The following is a 22,429-nucleotide window of genomic DNA, read 5'->3' as shown; positions in this document are numbered from 1 at the left end:
GGCTCTGGAGGTCAAGTAACTCTTCAATCATGTTCATTTCATTGTCCACTCCTCTCAATTTTCATCACACAGTCTTTAATAAAGTCACCTTCAGGAAAAGGTTTGCAGTGCTTGGTACTCATTGTTGCCACCTCACAGCTTGCCTTTGTGGCATTTTCATTTGATTCGTGGGCTCTTGTGAAAAAGCATTGCTGTGCCGTTAAAACAGCTTCCAGCTGCTTCAGCTTTTTAGCGCGTTCGTACGCAGTTAGCTTGTCGTAGCTAGCATGTTTTGTCTGGTAGTGCCTCTTTATATTAAATTCCTTGAAAACAGCCACAGTCTCATTGCAAATTAGGCAGTATGTCAGTGAAAAAATATTCCAATTTCCGCTTGTCCTGGAAATGGCGGTGCTCGCTGTCAACTTAGCAATAGGCGAAAACTAGCAAACACGCTAAAGGTTGTCATGACATACAAGGTTCAGGCAGCGAGAGTCCAGCCACAAGTCTACTGCCATCCTCCTGGCTAGCGAAAACATGAACACGGGCTGCATTTGGCCCGGACTTTGGGCATCACACACACACACACACACACACACACACACACACACACACTGACAAACATGGAGCAGCAACACAGACACACAACAAAACCAAATATTCTTCAACTCATTTCCTCATCAGTGATGAATAATAGAAGATCATCAGCATCAAATCAATCATATGCAGGTCACTGTATAATATAATGAAACACTTTATAGTCATGTGTTTACCAGAAGCAGTGGCTGTATAATAGGCTGTATGAACAGGGTGACCTATTGACCTCCACAGTCCTCAGGCTAACAAGGTGGTTTGCTCAGTAGGCTAAACCTCTGACTGTGGTTGTAGGAGATGTGGGTTCAAATCCCAGTTGGTACTACATGACCAGGTTTTTACTATATATATTTGTACTTTATACTATAGCATGTGTTTTTTTTCTGATATTCAGGCATGCTGAGACTTAGCTTGGAGTAGCGCCGACATGTGCTAAGCTACCACAGGAATTTGTAATAACTTTTAATAAAGTATTTAAAATTCTTTGTTCTTGGAAAAAAACATCTTATGTAGATTTTTTCAGATGTTCAGAGAAGAGCTTAAATCAGTTCTCCAGGAGCTGCAACCCATCAGCCCACAGACGGCTCAGTTGATAAGACGACTGACTGTGAATCACAAGGTTGTTGGATCAAGTCCCACCATGCACTGAGATCCATTTTGAAGTTCTATTGCTCCAAAACGAAGGATAAATGTAGCAGTGGATGTACTTCAACAGTCATCTGATGGCTCAGAGTGGAAGAGTGCTGACTGATAGCTCCTGTGGTTGGAGGTTGGAGTCCCAACAACAGGAGCTATGCTTCTTCTCCTCCTTCTTGGAATAGCTCCGTTTTGTGCTAAGCTGTGGTAAGATGGTTACGATGCAATCTGGGAAAATTAGAGTATTTTTCAAAGTTTTTTGGACATGAGGGGGAAAAAATGGACATTCTATGTTGTGTATATTTTCTAAGTCTGTATTGTATCAGTCAGTGGAAAGAGTCTCTGTGGTCTGGTGAAAGACGACAGGAAGTGACGGAGCAGGAAGTTGACAGTGTCTGTTGAAATCCATTTATTTCCTCATCTATATTTTCAGATGCACTGTGTGTTAATGAACCTTCTTCACGTGACTGATCCAGTCTCACATGCCACTGGCCACAGAGACTGATTCTGTCCCAGCAAAAACACAACACACTGTGTTCAGAGTCTGTTGGGTTTTTTCCAGTTTTTTCAGACATGATGAGATTTTGCTTCCTACCACTCCGTGTCATGCTGAACTGTGATTGGACGGTCAATTTTTTTCAGTTCTTTTGAGCGAGGAGGCCTGCTGGCGACTGAAGGGAGTAAAAACAACACAAGGAAAAAGTTTGTCAAAAACTTTATTCAGAAAATCGTTCAACCAAACAGGAACAACCAACCAGCTAAGGAGCAACATTAAAAGTGGTGGCACACAACCAGAACCTTTGATCCAAAGTGAAAAGGAGGCTTCATACTGAGATCCATCTGCTCCGACCTCCATCTCCAAGTCCTGCTTCTTCCACTGAGGATTCAGCTCCACCAGTGGCTTCTGGGACGTCTCTCCCAGTAACCACAGCAGCTTGTAGGGAGAACCAGTCTGCCAGCCACCAGGCTCCACAGGGGTCAAAGGTCGTGACACACAGCTTGCTGTTTGGCTCCACTTGTTGTAGTTCTGTCAGCCACCACTAGATGGAGCTCTCCTATTCACTCTCCTCCTCATCCTCCCTCAAGGTGACCACCAGCTGTAGAGAGAAGAGACAGCAGGAGTCAGGACTCACGGTCCTTGAACGCATCATCACAGAGACGTTGACTGTTGATGGAGATGATGGAGTGACTGGTGAGAAGAAGCAGACTCTCAGTCACATGTCAAGTGTGGAACATATGGATGTCATGTGACCATGGAGTGTTGGACTGATACTGAGGCCTGATGAAGATGAAGTGATCAATAATTGGGTGGTGAACTGAGAGAAGAAGCAGTTTGGCAGCAGATGTTGGATGAATGAGGAGCAGCTGGACGTCACCATCCTCCTCTCACACTGTGACTGGGAACACTGGACCTCTGCTGTGGGATCAACTGGCTTTGGTGCTGGAACCATCATCCAATGTTTCCAAACCAGTACTGACCTCACACTCTCCAGCTGATGGTCACTGCTGTAGACAAGATCCATCAGTGGCTTCACTGAAGACTCCTTCAGGTGGTTCATATTCAGGTCCAGGTGTCTGAGGTGAGAGGGGTTGGACTTCAGAGCTGAGAGCAGCCTGATAGAGAGTTTTTCCAGGGTGTCATCACTCTGAAAATCAAAGTGAAATGTCCACTTCAGCATCTGCAATCTGCAATCTGACCACTAGATGGGAGGATTTTACCCACTGTACCTTCAAGCCCAGTTTCATTCATTACTATCACAAACCAGTGTCTGCAAATTGAATTTCCAACAGCAGTGAAGTGAAAATCATGACGACAACATCAAGAGTGATAGAAGTTGTAGAGTGAAGAGGGTGAACTGACCTCAGAGTCTCCAGTTTACAGTCTGGACTCTGCAGAAAACCACTCAGCTCCTTAACTGATGAATCCTGAAGGTAGTTCTCAGCCAGGTCCAGCTCTCTGAGGTGGGAGGGGTTGGACTTCAGAGCTGAGAGCAGCCAACCACAGCTGATCTTTGACAACCTGCACCTCTCCAACCTGAATACAGAATAAATGATGGAGAGTGTCATTCACAGTTGGGTGCGGGTGCGCGCGTGTGTGTGTGTGTGTGTGTGTGTGTGTGCGTGTGTGCGTGCGTGCGTATGTGCGCATACGTGTGTGTGTGTGTGTGTAATTTAAAACCAGTTTTACACATTTCTAATGGAATCAAAGTGAATTCCAACAAACTCAATTCAAAGTCATGACAACAATAACTGCAGCAGTTGTAGAGTGAAGAGGGTGAACTGACCTCAGAGTCTCCAGTTTACAGTCTGGACTCTGCAGAAAACCACTCAGCTCCTTCACTGATGAATCCTGCAGCTGGATCTCCCTCAGGTCCAGGTGTCTGAGGTGGGAGGGGTTGGACTTCAGAGCTGAGAGCAGCCAATCACAGCTGAGCTCTAACAAACTACACCTCCACAACCTGAATAGAGAAGAAATGATGGAGTTTTTCCAGGGTGTCATCACTCTGAAAATCAAAGTGAAATGTTGACTTCAGAATCTGACACTAAAGCAATCTGAAATCTGACCACTAGATGGCAGGATTTTACACACTGTACCTTTCCACCCAATTTCATACGCTTCAAACACAAAGCAGTGACTGCAAATTGAATTTCCAACAGCAGTGAAGTGAAAATCATGACAACAACAACAAGAGTGATAGAAGTTGTAGAGTGAAGAGGGTGAACTGACCTCAGAGTCTCCAGTTTACAGTCTGGACCCTGCAGAAAACCACTCAGCTCCTTCACTGATGAATCCTGAAGGTAGTTCCAACTCAGGTCCAAGTGTCTGAGGTGGGAGGGGTTGGACTTCAGAGCTGAGAGCAGCCAATCACAGCTGAGCTTTGACAAACTGCACCTCCACAACCTGAATAAAGAAGAAATGATGGAGAGTTTAGAATCAAAGTCAAATGTCGACTTTAGAATCTGACACTCAACAAAGGAGAGAGGGTGAATGAATGAGCGCTGCAATCTGAAATCTGACCACCAGATGGCAGGATTTTACACTCTGCACCTTCAAACCAGGGGTGCTCACACTTTTTCAACATGCAAGGTACTTTTAAAATGACCAAGTCAAAAAGATCTACCTACTATACATTCGATGTGTGTGTGTGTGTGTGTGTGTGTGTGTGTGTGTGTGTGTGTGTGTGTGTGTGTGTGTGTGTGTGGAACGCAGATGTTTTGCTAGCAGCATCTCCCAGGATCTCCGGTGCTGCTGCTGTGCGTGACTTTGAAGCGTATTTTGCGAGCGAGGCGTCTCCATCAGTTTACGCCAGGATTGCAAGCTCACGCGACAAGCACGGTAGTTTGGCGTGTATTTAAAGAAAACAACAGCCAAACTCTTTTTCCTGTCCCTGTCTGCTCTCATACAGAATGCAGGTATCTGAAGTATACATTGATTTTAATAATTATTATAGTTTCAGATTTAAAATGAAATCTGCTTTATGTCTCCTTTATTTGATCTGAGCGGTGCAGAAGCCGATTCGTCTCATTTACCTTTGACTGTAAAATCCAGCACATATAAAAACAAAATCCAGCACATCGTATTATGACCAAGATCACTGAGTTCCTGCCTGAACCATTCTACCTGCTGGAAGTGACGAGGACTCCACATGATTGACCTAATGGACACCCCTGCTTCAAACCCAGTTCCACTCATTTCAAACACAAACCAGTGTCTGCAAATTGAATTTCCAACAGCAGTCAAGTGCAAATCATGACGACAACAACAAGACTGATAGAAGTTGTAGAGTGAAGAGGGTGAACTGACCTCAGAGTCTCCAGTTTACAATCTGGACTCTGCAGAAAACCACTCAGAACCTTCACTAATGAATCCTGCAGCTGGTTCTGACTCAGGTCCAGGTGTCTGAGGTGGGAGGGGTTGGATTTCAGAGCTGAGAGCAGCCAATCACAGCTGAGCTTTGACAACCAGCAGTACTCCAACCTGAATAGAGAATAGAGAAGAAATGATGGAGAGTATATAACGATGGAGTTTTTCCAGGGTGTCATCACTCTGAACATCAAAGTGAAATGTCGACTTCAGAATCTGCAACAAAAGCAGTCTGCAATCTGACCACTAGATGGGAGGATTTTACCCACTGTACCTTCAAGCCCAGTTTAGGGCGTGTTTTCATTGCCTTGCCTCACCATGGTTCGCCTCAGTACGATTGTGTTTTCATTGGCTCTGTGATTACGAGACCGTGGGCGGAGTCGACACGGTAAAGCAGGACAATGATTTCCCCAGTATCACTTCTGTGCGATACACAACAGCGCAGCAATGGACAAAGTAGAAGTTGTTTCATACCTGCTGCTCGGTCTGTGGTTGCTTTTCTGTTCAAGAAAGAACACTTTCCCTCACTGAAGTCACAGTTGATCGTTTATGCAGCAACATTTATAATTTATTGTTTCGTTTTCCATGCGAGCAAATGTGTAGTTCAACCTTTATATTTTCACCAAAAGTAAACACGAGACGGATACAACGGGAAATAGCGTTTATTTAAAAACAAACAGAAAAACAGACAGTAAACACGCCTCCTTATTTGAAATAGCTGCCCTAGCGAGCCAAGGACGACTTTGTTATATGCCGGTGTTCGAGGCTTCCTCGCGGCCAAGAGCCACGTCCTCTCGACGAATCAGTATTTCTTCTCTCCTCAAGACTCCTGGGGTTCCCTATCTTACCGCGCCTCGAAACTCGATTTGTTTTCTTTACCGAGCGCTTCGCCATTTGCCCTTTGTCGTTTTCGCGAATATGGTTGAACACACTCGCGACGTCGAGGGCATTCCTGGTTCGCCTGCCAATCCCCAAAAGACAAAAGTAAACATGTATTGAAAAAGCTGTTTTCAAAAACTGTATACACATAAATGTATTTGTACAACACCAATAGTAGCTACTTGTATTCACGGTAAAATGTACCTGACACGGAAGTTCTGTGTCAAAGGAGTTGGCGTGGATGTCCGCTCTGACAGGGAACATTGACGCGGACACGGAGCCAATCCAGGGCCCTGCTCGTCGCTACGTCACCACTAAACTCGCTTCGTCTCCCTCGGACCCTGGGGGATTGAGGAACCAAAACAGCGCCCCCTACAACTGTGTAGCAGCCAGTGCAAACACCCTAACACCATACCATGGCGAGGCGAGGTGAGGCAATGAAAACACGCCCTTTCATTCATTATCAAAAAAAAGTGACTGCAAATTGAATTTCCAACAGCAGTGAAGTGAAAATCATGACAACAACAACAAGAGTGATAGAAGTTGTAGAGTGAAGAGGGTGAACTGACCTCAAGAGTCTCCAGTTTACAGTCTGGACTCTGCAGAAAACCCCTCAGCTCCTTCACTGATGAATCCTTAAGGTGGTTCCAACTCAGGTTCAGCTCTCTGAGGTGGGAGGGGTTGGACTTCAGAGCTGAGAGCAGCCAATCACAGCTGAGCTTTGTCAACCAGCAGTTCTCCAGCCTGAATAAAAAATCAATATTTGATTTCTTCCATGGTGTAAATGTTATATTAAGAGTCATTTCTCCCTGTTGATGATCCAGATGTGCAGCTGTTGGGATCACTGAGTCATTCCCTCAAAGGAGTCATTGTGCCAGTGGGTTGTCAACACAATAACAACAGCAGTGTGTCAGTCAGTGTGCAGCCAATCAGCAGTGAAGATGGAAAATAATCAGTGAGTCCTTTGTGTGCTTGTGGCTGTTTTCAGTCATCAGAGTCTCGTTACAAGTCAAACACATTCAAAGGACAAGATGAAGAAATACTGCTGCACTATTAATCTGCCTCTAATATTTCTTCACGGGATCTTCTGCTCAGTCATGTGACCTTCATCACCAATCAACAACTTCCATTGAGCTCCAAAGTGACTGGAGACATTCCACACTTTTTTCCACCATCCAAAGTCTTTTCTGGCTGCAGATTGTTGACATGAAAATATCAACAACATCCACTTTGTCTAGATGAGTCTTGAATATCTGCTTCAAAGACTTCACACTGAGCAGCATTACACACCAGTTGTCATCTGCTGACACACACTGTCCACCAATAGAAAGCAGGAACTGACCTGAGAACTTCCAGTCTGCAGTTTGGACTCTGCAGTCCAGCACAGAGCAGCTTCACTCCAGGATCCCTCAGGAAGTTCTCACTCAGGTCCAGCAGTGTGAGGTGGGAGGGGCTGGACTGCAGAGCTGAAGACACCACTGCACACTGAAGCTCTGAGAGTTCACTGGATGAAGGAGAGCAAAGAGAGAAGTTGTGGTCGACATGTGAGATTCTGAAGACAGTGAAAGTGAATCAAGACTCATTAATGTCTGATCATCATCATCATCATCATCGTCACCATCACCATGTAAATGGAGGGAAGTCCCACGGTGGTGCAGCATGTGTTTACATCTGTGGTGCGTGGTGCGTGGTGCCGGGACACTGCAGTGGTATGCAAACACTGTTCACCACTGGCACAGTTGATGATCATAAAGTGCCGTCCATTCTATCTGCCCTGGCAGTTTACTGCCATTTTGCTAGTTGCAGTTTACATCCCTCCCACCAACAACAGCAGTGAGAGGAACGCTGCACTCAATGAACTGTACCAGGCCATCAGTGATCAACAGACAGCAAACCCAAAAGCTTTACCATCCTCACTGGAGATTTTAGTCATGCTGACCTCAAGACTGTCCTTCCAAAAGTCCACCAGCATGTTGGATTTCCAACAAGGGGGGACAACGCTTTGTATGTGGAGATGTTCCGAGGGAGGAGCAGGGCTCGTGCTCATGTGCGATCAATTCCACGAGGATTGGGACGCTCAAATGAAATGGGTGTGCGTTTGTGCGTTCGCAACATTTTGAACATCCAGATTTTTTTGTTTCAGGATGAAATCCATGTACGTTTTTGTAAATGAAGCCCCAGGTCCTCAGTGTCTCCACTACAGTGTCCTCAGTGCAGCTTCACACTCCAGTGTGTTCCAGCCACTGAGTGTCAACACGTCCTGTTGTGACTGACAGTGTTGCTCTGATCTGCTGCTTCAACTCAACATGATGCTCAGTTGTGTGTAAAGTCACTGCAGCTTGGAGCTCCACTGGATCAGAGATCCTTCACTGGCGTCTCTTCGGACTCCAGTGCATCTTTGATCCAACTGCTGTTTTATTGTCTGCTGCCAAATGAAGGAAGGATGTGATGTGTTTGTGTGTTCAATGTGTTGATTGACTGTCTGCATGAATCCTTCACACTGAACAAAGCTCCTCATTCTGCCACTGTCACATCTTCATCTCCATCCTAGACTCCAGTGGAGCAGCTTCACTGCACTCACCATCCAACACAAAGCAGCTGAGTTAACCCTGTGTTGACAGCCTGCTGCTATAAGTCACCACTCAGTGTTTCCCTCATTGTTTTCTTGGAGACCTGCAGCCACAAGTGGATCTGCTGATGTTGATCCACCCTGTGACTGGAGGAGCTGCTGATATAGCAGAGTGGCTAACACCAAGAGCGCACGCGCACACACACACTCATCATCTCCTCATTTTCACCTTCTTGCGTTCATATATTGGTTCTACACAGCAGTAGGTTGTTTATTGTCATGGAAGAGCCTTCAAACATAATTAGTGGGTGAATCTGATAAGTGGCAGATTGTACCAAACGGCAGAAATATTGGACAGCATTGTGAAGCCATTAGAAACTTACTTGGTGCTGAGCTGCACAACCAGGGAAGAAGCACCACAAAGCAGGTGAGAATCATTGTTGGAGGAACAACACTGTGGAGTTGACCAAGAATTCTCTCCAGGTCTGTGTGTCCACTGGTGGTGGCTGTACTTTCACTTTCACCTCCTCTTCACCTTCCTGTCGTGTTTGGGTCAAATCTGATTGATGTACAAGTTAAAACACTCATAAATATTGTGTTTTACATCTGATTGCCTCAAGGCCTTACACTCTACGCACTTGAACATATAAAATTAATTTTGACCTCTTTCATTGAATTTTGAGTGTTTTAATCAACACCTGTGGTGTTCCCGGTCAAAAGTGACCGCCATAGGAAATGAATGGGTATCCAGACCCATACACACCACCCCAACTCATTCACTCACCAATTCAGTCACTCACTCATTTCACACTGAACAAAGTCTTTTGCAGGTACACATCTCTTTCCCGGGCTTACGTGCCGACCGTCCCAGGTGAACCAACTTCCTGATGAAACAACGTATCATATCTTATCATTCATTCATCATCCGTACCTGCTTGGTCCTGGTCTCCGCAGCACATCTCATGTCCAATTTCCAGCGTTTTGGGTTCTTCCAGTGTATGGATCGTTGGCTGTGATCTACCAACACTCCGCGCCTCTGATCTGCGACTAAAGTAAGGGGCGGGAGGTGAACACGACCGTGTTGGACTTTGAGCTGCTGCTTTAGTGTTTCAGGATTCCTGGTTCTAGTCTTTGTGATACAGGAAGTGTTGCCTGAAATGACAGCACACTCTGGAAAAAGGTTTAAAAAAAAGTCAGTAATCATGGAACGTCAATAGTCTGTATATATTAAAATATGACATTTCCAGTAAATTAATCAAATGAACTGAATTTGACTTTTTTCAACATATGATGAAGATAAAAACAGTTTTCATCCACTTTTCATCCCCATGAAAAATAACATCTACAATCTGTTTTTCACCAGAAATTCCAGAAAACATGAACGATAAACCTTCAAGAGAGTGATAAACATTAACTAGAAGACCACACTTTAGAGAAAGTGCCACTTGAAGCTCAACACCTGGGAGGAGGCTGCCCTCCAGAGAGGCATGTGGAGCAGGATGGTCCATGAAGGCTCAGTACAAATAGAGAGGGACGTCCACAGTGCCGCAGGGAAAAAGAGGCCACTGAGAAAGGAGAGAGCAACCACCAAGACGCGTCCTGACACCTCCACCACCACCACGACAAGCATTCACACATGCACCCACTGCAATAGAGACTGTGGATCAAGGATTGGCCAGTTCCACATCACAGCAGAGCAGAGCCACCTACAGGAGGACGATCACACTTGCTTCAAACAATGTCACTGAGTCTCCAGTGGAGTGAAACAGACACTGGTCCATCTCTCACTGACCCTGTTGACTGGTATCACATTTCATGTGGATCCATGAGTCAGTGAGGACTCACCCTGCTGCTGCTGCTGCCTCCACTCAACATGGAGCCTGACGGAGAACCACTTGGGCTTTGAGCTGCTCCCCGTTACCTGAAATCCCAGAGCACTGTGAATGATTGAGTGAGTGAGTGAGTGAGTGAGCTCCCTGTTTCAAACAGACACAACTAAACTTGGGACATAAATATCACATTCATCAGTTGTTTCAAATCCCCGAGGGTTGAGCTTTCAGGAACTGTTTTTTCTGTGTTCTTTTGTCATCGGGCAGCTGAGTGGGCAGCTCAGCGGGCAGCTGAGTGGTCCTCAACCCACTGCTGTGCAACCTGATGTCTGCATGGAGGACTTGTTGCTGCTTCAATCGAGATCTTCAAGCTGTTCAAATTGTGTCCAGACCCCCCCCCCCCCCCCCCCCCCCCCCACACACACACACACACACACCTGTTTCTTTGGCTGGTGAACTCTGCCAGAGGATCTGGAGCCAAACTATGCAGTACTTTAGAAATCAAAATTAAATCTGCAAATGTGTGAAGACTGTCCCAGTTTAAAAGACTGTGGGCCAGATCCACAAAGCGATTGCGCGGCTTTTGCGCCTGAAAATCCGTGTCAATAGCGCCAAAAACGGTGATTCCGATCCACAGAGAGGACGCAAACGTGAAAATCGGCGCAAAAGTAGCGGCAGGGTTGCGCCAGACTCATTTGAATGTATTTAAATGAGTCATTGCGCGCAAAATGACCCCCCCTTCTATGCGAATATGCCTAATTCAAACCGTGGCAGATCCAGAAAGAGTTTGCGCTCGTGTCTGCGCGCAGTTTGACAGACGCAAACACCGCCGGCCAAAACCAGGCGTAGCTTCTGTCTGTCAAAGTGTTTCTGGCTTCTGAGTGTAACTTTCCTCTCTGAAAAGCCTGCAATATATATATATATGTGTCACCTCTCCTATTCTGTCCTGCTTGCTGTATAATGAAGACTTGCATAAGTCAGGTGTGGAGCAGCAGTTTATTCTCTGAAACAGAATGGGACACAACCATAACTCGCTCCGTGAAACTTGGTCACCTCCTGCTTCATGGGCTTCCTCTGTACTGAAGTAGTGATCGTATAGTTGTTTTTACAATACAAATAATATTAAAAATAAAATACATTTTTCTACAAAATACAAAAAAAATTACATTCGCAATTTCAATAATTCACTCCCTAAAGCTCCATTTTTATACACTGTAACATTCTTCCAGTTACACACACATACCTGAAACAGAATGGGACACAACCATAACTTGCTCCGTGAAACTTGGTCACCTCCTGCAGAGACAACGTGCTCCGTATGAGAGCTGTGTGCTGCTAATGGACATGCTAGCATGCTAATCGTTTTTAATAGCAATAAAAATAAAAACGAACTTTGCTTTAAAAAAAAAAAAAATTAAATGAAAGACACCAGCACACATTTAAACACTCAAACACAGTTACATGAAGCATAGCTCAACTTATTGCATTAATTTCTGTCTCAGCAGGGAGGAGACCGTCTCACCTGCTTCATGGGCTTCCTCTGTACTAAGGATCGCCCAGAATGCAAAGCGCTAACTTCAAAATAAAATACAAAATAAAATAAAAATAAAATATAAAGAGCCATGGCTGTGCCCCAACCAAGTTTAACATTATTGAACACAATTTAATAACACCGTTACATATGTAGGTCCCCAAATCTTACATATAGATCAGCATAGACTACAGTATATATGCCAATATTTTAGATCGGCTATGAAAAATACAAATGGTACTCAGGTGTTGGTGACAAACGCGTCTTGCATCGTAATGCCAGGAGCGCTTTTATCCTAGCAGAGTTTCACTGTCAAACACATGCACTCACCAACAACCTTTGGCGCAAACTGCTCTCAGGTTGCCAGACCGCAACATTCGCACCTGTTTCAGGTGCCGCATTCGTGGGCGTGTTTGCGCCTGCATGTCATTAGCGCAAAAACCTTTGTGGATACCCGCAACTGTTGCGCAAATTGCCGCCACAATCCCGCCGCAAAATGCGCCGCATTTTAGCGCTGCGCGCCCTTTTTTGAGGATCTACCCCTGAGAGCAGCTACACACACACACACACACACACACACACACACACACACACACACACACACACACACACACACACACACACACACAGCAGCTCTAATTGGCTGAGAGCTAAATATCTTCTTATCTTTCTGGGTGTAAATGAATCTGTCCATTTTTTAAATGTCGAAATTTAACATTTGGTTTCTATTTTTTCAGATTTTATTTCTGTCAAATTCATTTGAATCAACAGAAGAAGAAAATCAGTGTGTAGTTCAAACTTTGTGCGTCTTTGTGTTCAGTTTTTCTGCTGTAGTTGTGCTTTTCTTTTCATTCCAGATGAATTCCACTCCATTTCCTTTTCAAACCTTGTAGGTGTTGAGTGAGCTGCAGCGCCCCTGGCTACAAGTTTCATACTGTGACTCTGCCGACCGAGGTAAAAAACCAACAAACTCTGACACTTTGCTGAGGACCTCCTGGAGGAGCTGAAGGTGCAGAACCTTCTCAGGCCTCTCTGAGGAGGAACTTGCGGCTGTCGGTCCTCTGCTGCCCCCTGCTGGTCACACAGGCATCTTACACCTCCGTTCGTCTGTTCAGCACAGTGCTTCCTGAACACCTCACCGGCACACTACAGCCGCCTGCTAGCACAAAGCTGCGCAGAGCCTCCTCGTTGTTCTCCTCACCTGGAGGACGCTTGGTGATCAAGACCTGTGGCCCAAAACTCGGTCCTATAAGATAAGTGCAGGAACACTGCTGCCTCGCCCGCACTTGATTGCGCTAGCCGCCCTGTACAGACGGTCGACGGTGCATGTTGCTTCCGTCGAAGTGTGTGTGTGACATCATGGATGTCTTGTTTTAGGATATAATATAATTCATTGCACAAACTGTCAGGCTAAGTATAAGAGCTATAGTCTACTACAATCAGTCGTGCCAAAAAAGAGACATTGTCTTTATTTTTCATTTTTATTTTATTGTGTCAGCATTAAGCAGTTAAAGGTCTACTCTTTTCAGCCATAAAGCCCTGATGGTATGCTTTACCTTGATCTAACAAGGAGAACCAAGAGTGGCCTCCCAGGCCATCCATGATGTCTTGCACTCTTGGAATTGGCTGGCGGTCAGGGATTGTCTTTTTGTTAAGCTCACGGTAGTCTATGCACAACCGCAAGCCACCACACTTCTTGCGGACACAGACGACTGCAGATGCATAGGGTGAGTTCGATTTTCTTATCCAGAGTGTGTGTGTGTGTGATTGCATTGTTTGTTTTTCTTGCTATTTCAGTACATGTGACAGATTTTAGGGAACTTTTAGTAACCAACTGTTTATCTTTTCTTTTGTAGTCGCTGAGAGCTGCTGGTTGTGGCGGTGTCCCGGGTGGTGGGCCCCTTTGAGTGCTGTGACCCGGGATTGTGGTTGTTTTCTTCTTTTTTTTGCACTTCACTTTCTTTGCAGGTGTGTCACGTGTGAGTGGGGTGTTCCTTGTTTTCTTTGGTTCCTCCCCCGTTTGGCCCCCTCATCGGTAAGCCTCAGTTTCTACACCAAGAATAAGGAGCTCAGTAGCTCCGTTTTAAGTGTTGGTCTGTTTGTTCCTTTTATTTTTAAATGTTGAATAAAAGTTGGTTTCATATTTTAAACATTCTGAACCACGTCTCCTACTCCTTCCTCGTAGAACTTACCTGTGTGCCTAATTATTACTTTTGTGTTTAGTAGAACTCTCTGGGTGAAATTCCCAGGGTGGCGTTGTCGGTTCCTTTTCATTTTGTTAAATTCCCAATATTAAATCTTGCTTTATCAGATAGCCATAACCACTTTCATCGCCACAGGATATTTGAGTCAACTGAGTCAAACTGTCGTGTCTACTTCCCAGTCTCAATAAACATGTTCACTACTGCTTTGTGCGAGCTTCTTAAATGGAGGTTTGTCAGGGTTTTTCCCTTTTTAGAAGCAAGCCACATATTTTGTGTCTTTCCACCACAAGACATTGGCTTTTGTCACTCTCTTCGTCGTATTGGGAAAAAGTGGCATATCAGACTTTTCCGCCGCGAGTCGCTCGTCAACATACTGCTGTGAAAGAGGGGTGACAGAGAACGCGAGGTGCATTTAGGTGCTGCTGCGTAAAACTAAAACATTTTCCTGGGCAAATATTCATTTGACAGATGTAAACGAAGTGAAATATGACTTCAATTTAAGTTTGTTTTAGTTTGTTTTTATAAACACACAAGTTTGAGTTAGTTATCGTTTTTGAAAAAAGTTCTTGACTTCTACTTTAGAGATATTGATGACGAGTTGTTGTATATAAACGGTGTGACTATGTGGTTCGGCAAGCGGTGGTGCTGTCTGTACATAGCTTAGCAAACGGCTAGCGCTAGCACCCCCTTTCAATGCCAGAGTGAAAAGATCCACACGGAGTGTTATGACCCACGGGTGGGTCTAGGTGCCTCTATGTTTGTGTCTGTTTGTGAGAGAGAGAGTGGATGACGCCTTGCAGGTGCGGTCCTGGATGTCGGCTGCTGATTGGACGCGCCACGGCTGAGAAGGAGGAGCAGTCGAGCCAGCCTGACTGTCATCCCTCCTCCGCTCCCAAGTCTGCAGTTAGTCACTTCTGAAATGGTGTGAGAGCACGCAGCCGTAGGTAGTGATGGCCGATGGAGGCTTTGTTGAAGCTTCGACACTTGTTTCAAAAAAATGGTTCATTACTCGAGGCTTCAATGACACAGTGCTCGAGGAGGTCATCTAGTGCTCAATAAAATGAAGTGCAATGGAAACGTGTTCATTGTTTCATAGGTTGTTTGGGATTTGATTCGCCATGCATTCTTGTTGGACAACACTACATGCTTGTATGGTTCAATGCTGACACAATTAAAATAAAAATGAAAAATAAAGACAATGTCTCTTTTTTGGCACGACTGATTGTAGTAGACTATAGCTCTATACTTAGCCTGACAGTTTGTGCAATGAATTATATTATATCCTAAAACAAGACTAAATAGCCCATAGTTTAAAAATATGTTCAATAGTAAGTGTTCAGTGGGTCAGATGTCAAATGTGATCTATTTAAAATGTAGAATAGATGAGCTAAATAACACATATATAATACACATTGATGGGAATTGAACCGTCGCCTCAGTCTTGCAAGTCCAAGATTGTCATAATGTACCACAAACCCAAATCACACTCCCTTTTTTCATCTAAGCTGTTTGAGTAGCGTTAGCACACCGTGATTCCTCATCAACTACAGGCCTACACTTCAAATAATTATGAGAAAAATCCAACGTAAAGAGAGCACTTCCATTAGGAAATAGTCATCATGAAATTTCGTCTTCTACTGACACCTGCTGGTCAAATTGAATAGTTGCAAATATTGTGAAGAAGTTGTCATCTAATTCTAATCCTAAACAATATGGCCATTCGAAGTGAAGTATTAAGACAATTAATCAGGTTTGTACTGCTTGATTGAACACATTCATCCCGTTCCAGTGCACGAAAACCCACTTCCCTTCAGGACCGTGTCAGCGAAGCGAAAACTTCCTTGAGTGACGCTGTTTCCCACCATCTGTTGCGCGACTCCCGTGGGGTACGGTGTGGAGGCAAACACAATCGATCACAGACTCCTGGATTCAGATCGCCGTGCGGATCACTGTTAACATCACTTTTTAACACCAACAACAAAAAAATATAAAAGATAAAATACTAAATGAATGAATTAAATCTTATTCAATTTAACCATTTCTAACATTTCTTTTTAACACTTTTCATCTTTTTTAACATTAACGCAGTATTGTGATCAATTACATGACTCTTCAATTATAACCCTTTACACACTCCCCCTCAACAAAGATGTCGTCCTCGACATGAAACGATTAGGGCAGATGCATATCATCCAATCAAAATATTCAAACAGTTCGTATGCAGACATTTGGCCTACTTAAAGTCCTTAAGTGTTTGCAATATGTGTGTAGCGCAGATCAAGCTGCTTCAACAGTCCATTGTGAGTGTATTTGTGTGTATTAACACTCTGCTTTCTCAAAAGTCCATGCGTGTATGGGATGTGTGTGTGTGTTTGTCACACTCGGCTTTTACACAGTCCATGAATGTATGTGGTAGCACTCAGCTTCTGGAAAAGTCCATGAGAGTGCATGTGTGTGTATAACAGTCCATGAAATGTATGAGTGTGTGTTCTGTGTTCTCAACAGTCCATGAAATGTATGAGTGTGTGTTCTGTGTTCTCAACAGTCCATGAAATGTATGAGTGTGAGTGCTTTGTGGTCAGTACCCATGTAGGAGTACCGGTTGATGGTGGGGAACCGGCACAGCATACCTCCATTGCATCCCTGCTATTTCTCGTTCATGAGGCAGAACTTGGTGTAAATATTGAGGATGAGCTGGTGGCCCGACGCTGTAACAAACTGGTTTACCCAGTTCATTGTAGGTGAAGACTCTTGGTGCCTGTCTCTCTCTCATCGGCCTTCTGGAAAGCTGCAGAGCCTCACTGGGATTTCCACTTGGAACAGGTGATGCAGGTGCTGGTGTACTGTCCTCTGCAGGAACCTCCTCTGGACAGACAATTTCTACCTGGTTTGGTGCACAGCTTTGATCCAGCAAGTGTGATTCACTTTGATTGTCATTTGTCCGTTCCATCGGTTCCTCCCTGGAGTCAGCGTTCATAGTATCATTCACAGATTCGGTTTCGGTTAGGACTGTGTTGTCATCAGCCTGAGACTGCATTGCTGGTGGAGGTTGTACTGGCAAGTAGCAATACCAATCATCCTCATCGTCACTGCTATTTTCAGATTGTACTGTGTTGTCACCTTTGTCATCACTGATGCTCTTTTTCTTTGGCGGTTTAACAACTTTAAGTGGGATTTCCAATGGTAAGTAATTACAGGGAAGAAGAAGGTTCCAATGCAGGATCCTGCTGTCTCTTTTTCTCCCTTGCTCAGGCACAACTTCGTAGATTGGAAGCTCTTTGTTTACCTGACGCACAACTTTGTAGATACAGTCTTCCCAGTGACTGCGGAGTTTGCCTGTCCCACCCCTGGGAGTCATGTTTCTGACAAGGACGTGGTCACCCTCTTCCAACACAGAGCTCCTGACTTTGTTGTAATTCCTTTTTCCTCTATCTGCAGATTTTTGTGCCCTTTCTCTGGCAATCTCATATGCTTCTTGCATCCCACTCTTCCATTTTTTCATATATTGCTGGTGGTCTGAGGTTCCAGTCTCTGGTGTTAGTCTAAATAGGAAGTCAATAGGAAGTCGTGGAGCTCTTCCAAACAACAAGTAGAAGGGGGAGAATCCCGTGACGTCACTCCTCGTACAGTTGTATGAGTAGATGAGCTTGTTTAATGACTCCTTCCAGTTAGCTTTCTCCCTCTCTGTGAGCGTTTTCAGCATCTGTAGGAGCGTTCTGTTAAAGCGCTCAACTTGACCATTGCCTTCTGGATGATATGGTGTCGTTCTTGAGCCTACAATGCCACAGTTTTTCGTCAACTGAGCAAACAGTTGATTTTCGAACTCGCCTCCTTGATCGTGATGTATTCTCAAGGGGAATCCGAACTTCAGGGCATAGTCGTTAAATATTTTGTCAGCTACTGTTTTGCCAGACTTTGATGTGGTCGCGTAGGCTTGTGCAAACCTTGTAAAATGATCAATTATTACCAATATATACTCATATCCCCCCGAACATCTATCTAGATGCAGGAAATCAACAGACACTAATTCAAAAGGCTGAGGCTGGGCTTCTTGCTTTTCAGACAGGAGCAACTTGAAGACACATAATGTTCAATCTCTCTCTGCATCTGTGGCCAGAAGAATCTGTCTCTTACCAACGAGGTTGTTCTTTCTGCTCCTTGATGTCCCATCTCATTATGTAGTGCTTTTAATACTGTGTCTTTGTACTTTTCAGGAAGGACCATTTGTGTTCTTACAGCTGTTTTGCGACGCAGAACGCCATCATCATCCAGCATCAGCCTCTCCCATTCACGCATCAGCCATTTAGACTGCATACTGAATGACTTCAACTGTTGAATTGTGGGCTTGATACCAGACATCATAGACTCAACCACAGGGCCAATGTGCTGATCCTCTCTTTGGGCCAGACGGATCTCTTCAGGAGGGATAGGCTGATGCGCTGAGTCACCTATTGCTGTACACTGTGCTGACAGGGTCATAGGCCATAGAATGGTGCCCTGCTCCTCAACAGACTGTACTATGGCTTGTACTGATCGAGATGAGAGTTCCTCTGTACACTCCTCCATCAGAGTCTCAATATCAACAGGCATCCTGGAAAGAGTGTCAGCATCTGTATTCTCTCTGCCTGGACGGTACTTGACAGTGATGTGAAAATCTGCCAGCTCAGCTACCCACCGACATCCAGTCGCATTCAGTTTGGCTGTTGACAACACATAAGTGAGCGGATTATTGTCTGTATAGACAGTGCAAGAGGAGCTGATCAAATAGTCTCTGAATTTTTCACAGACAGACCACTTTAGAGCCAGGAACTCCAGTTTCCCTGAGTGAAGATGATAGTTCTTCTCAGACTCGGTAAGTGTGCGTGATGCATATGGAATGACTCGCATCTTTCCAGCTTGCTCTTGATATAAAACTGCACCGAGTCCTTGATTGGAGGCATCTGTGTGTAGAACAAAAGGTTTACTAAAATCGGGAAATGCAAGAATGGGTGGCTCTACTAAACAGTCTATCAACTTCTCCAGTAGTTCTTGATGTTTGTCAGTCCATGTAATGGGCTGATTTGAGGGAACCCCTTTGCATTTTACTTTCATCTGTGTTCTCTTTGTGCCTCTTGGTTTGTTTTCAGACTGTTGCGTATCTGGGGATGCTTTTAGGAGGTTGTAGAGGGGGCTGGCAATGCAGGAGAAGCCTCTAATATACTGTAGTAGCTAAGGAGGCCCATAATGGTTCGAAGCTCTCCTACTGTGCAAGGTCTTTTCTCTTTCAGGACTCTCACTGCAATAGTGTCAGCCGGATCCATTTTACTGCCCTCTGCTGATACTATGCGTCCCAGGTAGCGCACTTCCCGCTGAAGAGCTCACATTTGCTGGGCTTCAATTTAATGCCATTGTGTCGGAGCCGCCTTAGTACTGTTCTGACATCCTCCACGTGGGCTAAAAATGCTTTGCTGAACACTATTGTGTCATCGAGATATGGGATACAAATTTCATCCCTTAGACCCTCCAGACAGTCCTCCATACATCGCTGGAAGGCAGCGGGTGCATTCATCAGGCCGAATGGTATCCTGATCCACTCATACAGACCCCAGGGGGTCACAAAAGCAGTGAGGTCTACTCTTTTCAGCCATAAAGCCCTGATGGTATGCTTTACCTTGATCTAACAAGGAGAACCAAGAGTGGCCTCCCAGGCCATCCATGATGTCTTGCACTCTTGGAATTGGCTGGCGGTCAGGGATTGTCTTTTTGTTAAGCTCACGGTAGTCTATGCACAACCGCAAGCCACCACACTTCTTGCGGACACAGACGACTGCAGATGCATACGGTGAGTTCGATTTTCTTATCCATCCCTGTGCGATCAGGTCATTCAGATAGTCCTTCATTTCTCTGTACAATGGCTGGGGAACAGACAGGTAAGTTTTTGCAACAGGCTCAGTGTCTGTTAATGAGATAGAGAGCTGTAGCTTGTCTATACACCCAATATCATTCTCTGATTTGGAGAAGGAAGCTGATTCATCTCTCAACATTTTTTGTACCACTGCTTTTTCAGGCTCAGTAAGATGATTTAGGTCAATTGGGGGGTCCCAAGCATCACTGGAGGCTTCATCCTTTTCCACATCCACTTGACTCACCACGGCTGTAGAGACAGGTGGAAATTTGCGAAGACTGAGGCAGGGTAAACAGCTTGAATTGGTTGCACTGTTCCTACAACTGTTCTCCCAGCCAACACAATATCATGGTCCGTGGGGTTCTGTACATCAATGATAATGAATGGCTTCACTCCTTTTTTTAGTTTCACAAGGGTGTCGCAGAACTCGAGCCCCTCTGCCCACTGTGGGTTTACATCAGGCTCAAATATGAGGGTGATTTCCTCTTGAAAGGGAGATGTTTGTACACGGCATTCTACCTTAATAGAAGTGTGTTTAGGCACATTTAGTCTCTCTTTTGTTGTTTTTACCATGTACTCATATGTCTGTTCTGTGCTCACTTGTTCCACACAGGTTTGAACACCACTTGTTTCAAATCCAGGAAATGCTGCCACGACACACTGAATCAACTGATGCTTGTTGGCTGTGTTAGACTGTTTTAACTCGGTGTCAACAATGAGCCCTATTACATTGGAACCGATGATGGGCCGGGCCAGACTGGTGCCTTTCATGACAAGTGTGGGGACGATAACCTCTGTCACTGGAGCTCCATCAGTAGCTAACTTGAATGTAATTTCAACCCAGCCAACATATGGCATACTTTCTCCATTAGCTGCAGTGATATCTAGGCTGTTGTCAGCTTCCAGTATTTCATTAATGTCTCTGGGCACCACATTTGGCAAGTTTTCCCTCCTCCATTTCTCGTCGATTATTGTTACCTGAGACCCCGAATCCCATAGAGCTCTAGTCATTTTGTTTTGGATGTAACAGTCGATCAGATACTTTTTTCCAATTAGTGGAGCCATTTTTACTTGTGTCTTTTGCTTTGATGACTTTGCTTGGACCGTCTCACATGATGTTTGTGCACAATGGTTTTTATGAACAGTCCAGTTTTCAGCCTGGCAGAACTTGGAACAGTACAGCACTTTTTTGCATGACGTGCATTGTCTGAGTTTCATGTTATTACCCTTTCTGCCACAGTGTACACAGAACTGGGACAATGTTGTTGGATGAGTCACTCCCTGTCTCGCTGGAGTGACCCGACTCCGTTTAAAGGATTGCTCCTCACCTGCCTTGCTTCCCTCATCCTGCAGCCGGCCAGGAAGTGCTCGCTGCTGCCACAGCCATAGCAATGCATACAGTCTTCAGTGTTGTTTTGCTGACAAGCGAAGCATCTCCTACGGCGTCGAGGGGCTGCCGTTGGGAATGCGGGCTGGGGGACGACCATGTGGTTATACCGATTGTGACTGCCTCGTTGACCATAGCCTGGCAGAGACCATTGTCCTGGCGGTGGCATCTGTGATGGGGAAGAGACTGTCATCTGCTGAATAACATTATCTTGTGGACCTCCTACTTGGTTGGTGTTTGGCGAAGGTGAGCACTGAGGTTTCTGTATGAACTCTTTGATTTCAGAAACTTCTGCTTTCAGGTCGTTCAGAAGAGCCATGTTGGACCGCATTTCCTTGAGCTCAGACAGGATGTCTGGTTGCATCTTACTGCTGGTCTGCTGGACTGTTGTTTTCTCTTTCTTTTCTCCAGGACTGTCGCAGGTCTGTGCAGAATGGATGGCTGCAGAACGGTGTGGCGTTAGCATTCTCCTCTTGTCCTGTCTCTCATTTTCATAGGCACAAGAAGTGTTTAGTTTTTCCAATAGCAGCTCATCAGAAACATTTGGCTGCTTAAGATATGGTTGAAGATCACGTTTAATGTTGTCGCTTTGCAAACCAGTTAATACTGTGTGCAGGAACATGTTTTGGACAAGACCAGGGTCATATTTTAATCCAGACTCAGATTCTTGTGATGCAAATAAAATCTTTTGTCTCAGGTCCAATGCACGAATAACAAAATTTTGAGGGGTCTCTTTAGCACCTTGAACTTCAGAACTTAACTGCTTGTAAAGATCTGTTGCACTTTTCTCCTGATAGTGGCACCTGAGGATACGTCTCAGTGTGGGCAATGTCAGATTAGTTTTACCCTCTAGATAACTGCGGAGTTGCATCCCAGGAGCAATAGCCCTTATCACAGCATCCAATATCTCCACCTCGGGGAAGCCCTTGCTCAAACAATGCTCTATTTGGCGTGCAAGACTGGAAAAGGTAAGGCGATCTTTCTGTCCGGGCTCACCAATTTGGCCAGATATTTTAAAATCTTTATGCCATGAATGTGGAGCTTGAGAGAGGGTGGTATGGGGGGCTGACAATCT

The 22,429-nt window shown here is 44.9% G+C and overlaps 1 long non-coding RNA gene across 1 annotated transcript; it reads right to left on the bottom strand.

Moving 5' to 3' along the window:
* Positions 1-1,906: 1,906 nt before the first annotated feature.
* Positions 1,907-2,816, bottom strand: LOC142895076 (uncharacterized). Its single transcript, XR_012928159.1, has 2 exons — positions 2,686-2,816; positions 1,907-2,303 (listed from the first exon to the last, which is right to left on the bottom strand). It is a non-coding gene; the product is annotated as an uncharacterized LOC142895076 (long non-coding RNA).
* Between the last annotated feature and the right edge of the window lie 19,613 nt (positions 2,817-22,429).

The sequence above is a fragment of the Nelusetta ayraudi genome, unplaced genomic scaffold (genome assembly GCF_046127955.1).
Source record: "Nelusetta ayraudi isolate G7.1 ecotype Tasmania unplaced genomic scaffold, CSIRO-AGI_Nayr_v1 ptg000048l, whole genome shotgun sequence".
Classification (NCBI taxonomy): Eukaryota; Metazoa; Chordata; class Actinopteri; order Tetraodontiformes; family Monacanthidae; genus Nelusetta; species Nelusetta ayraudi.
Note: the sequence above shows the minus strand (reverse complement) of the source record. Positions and strands in the feature narration are given on the sequence as shown.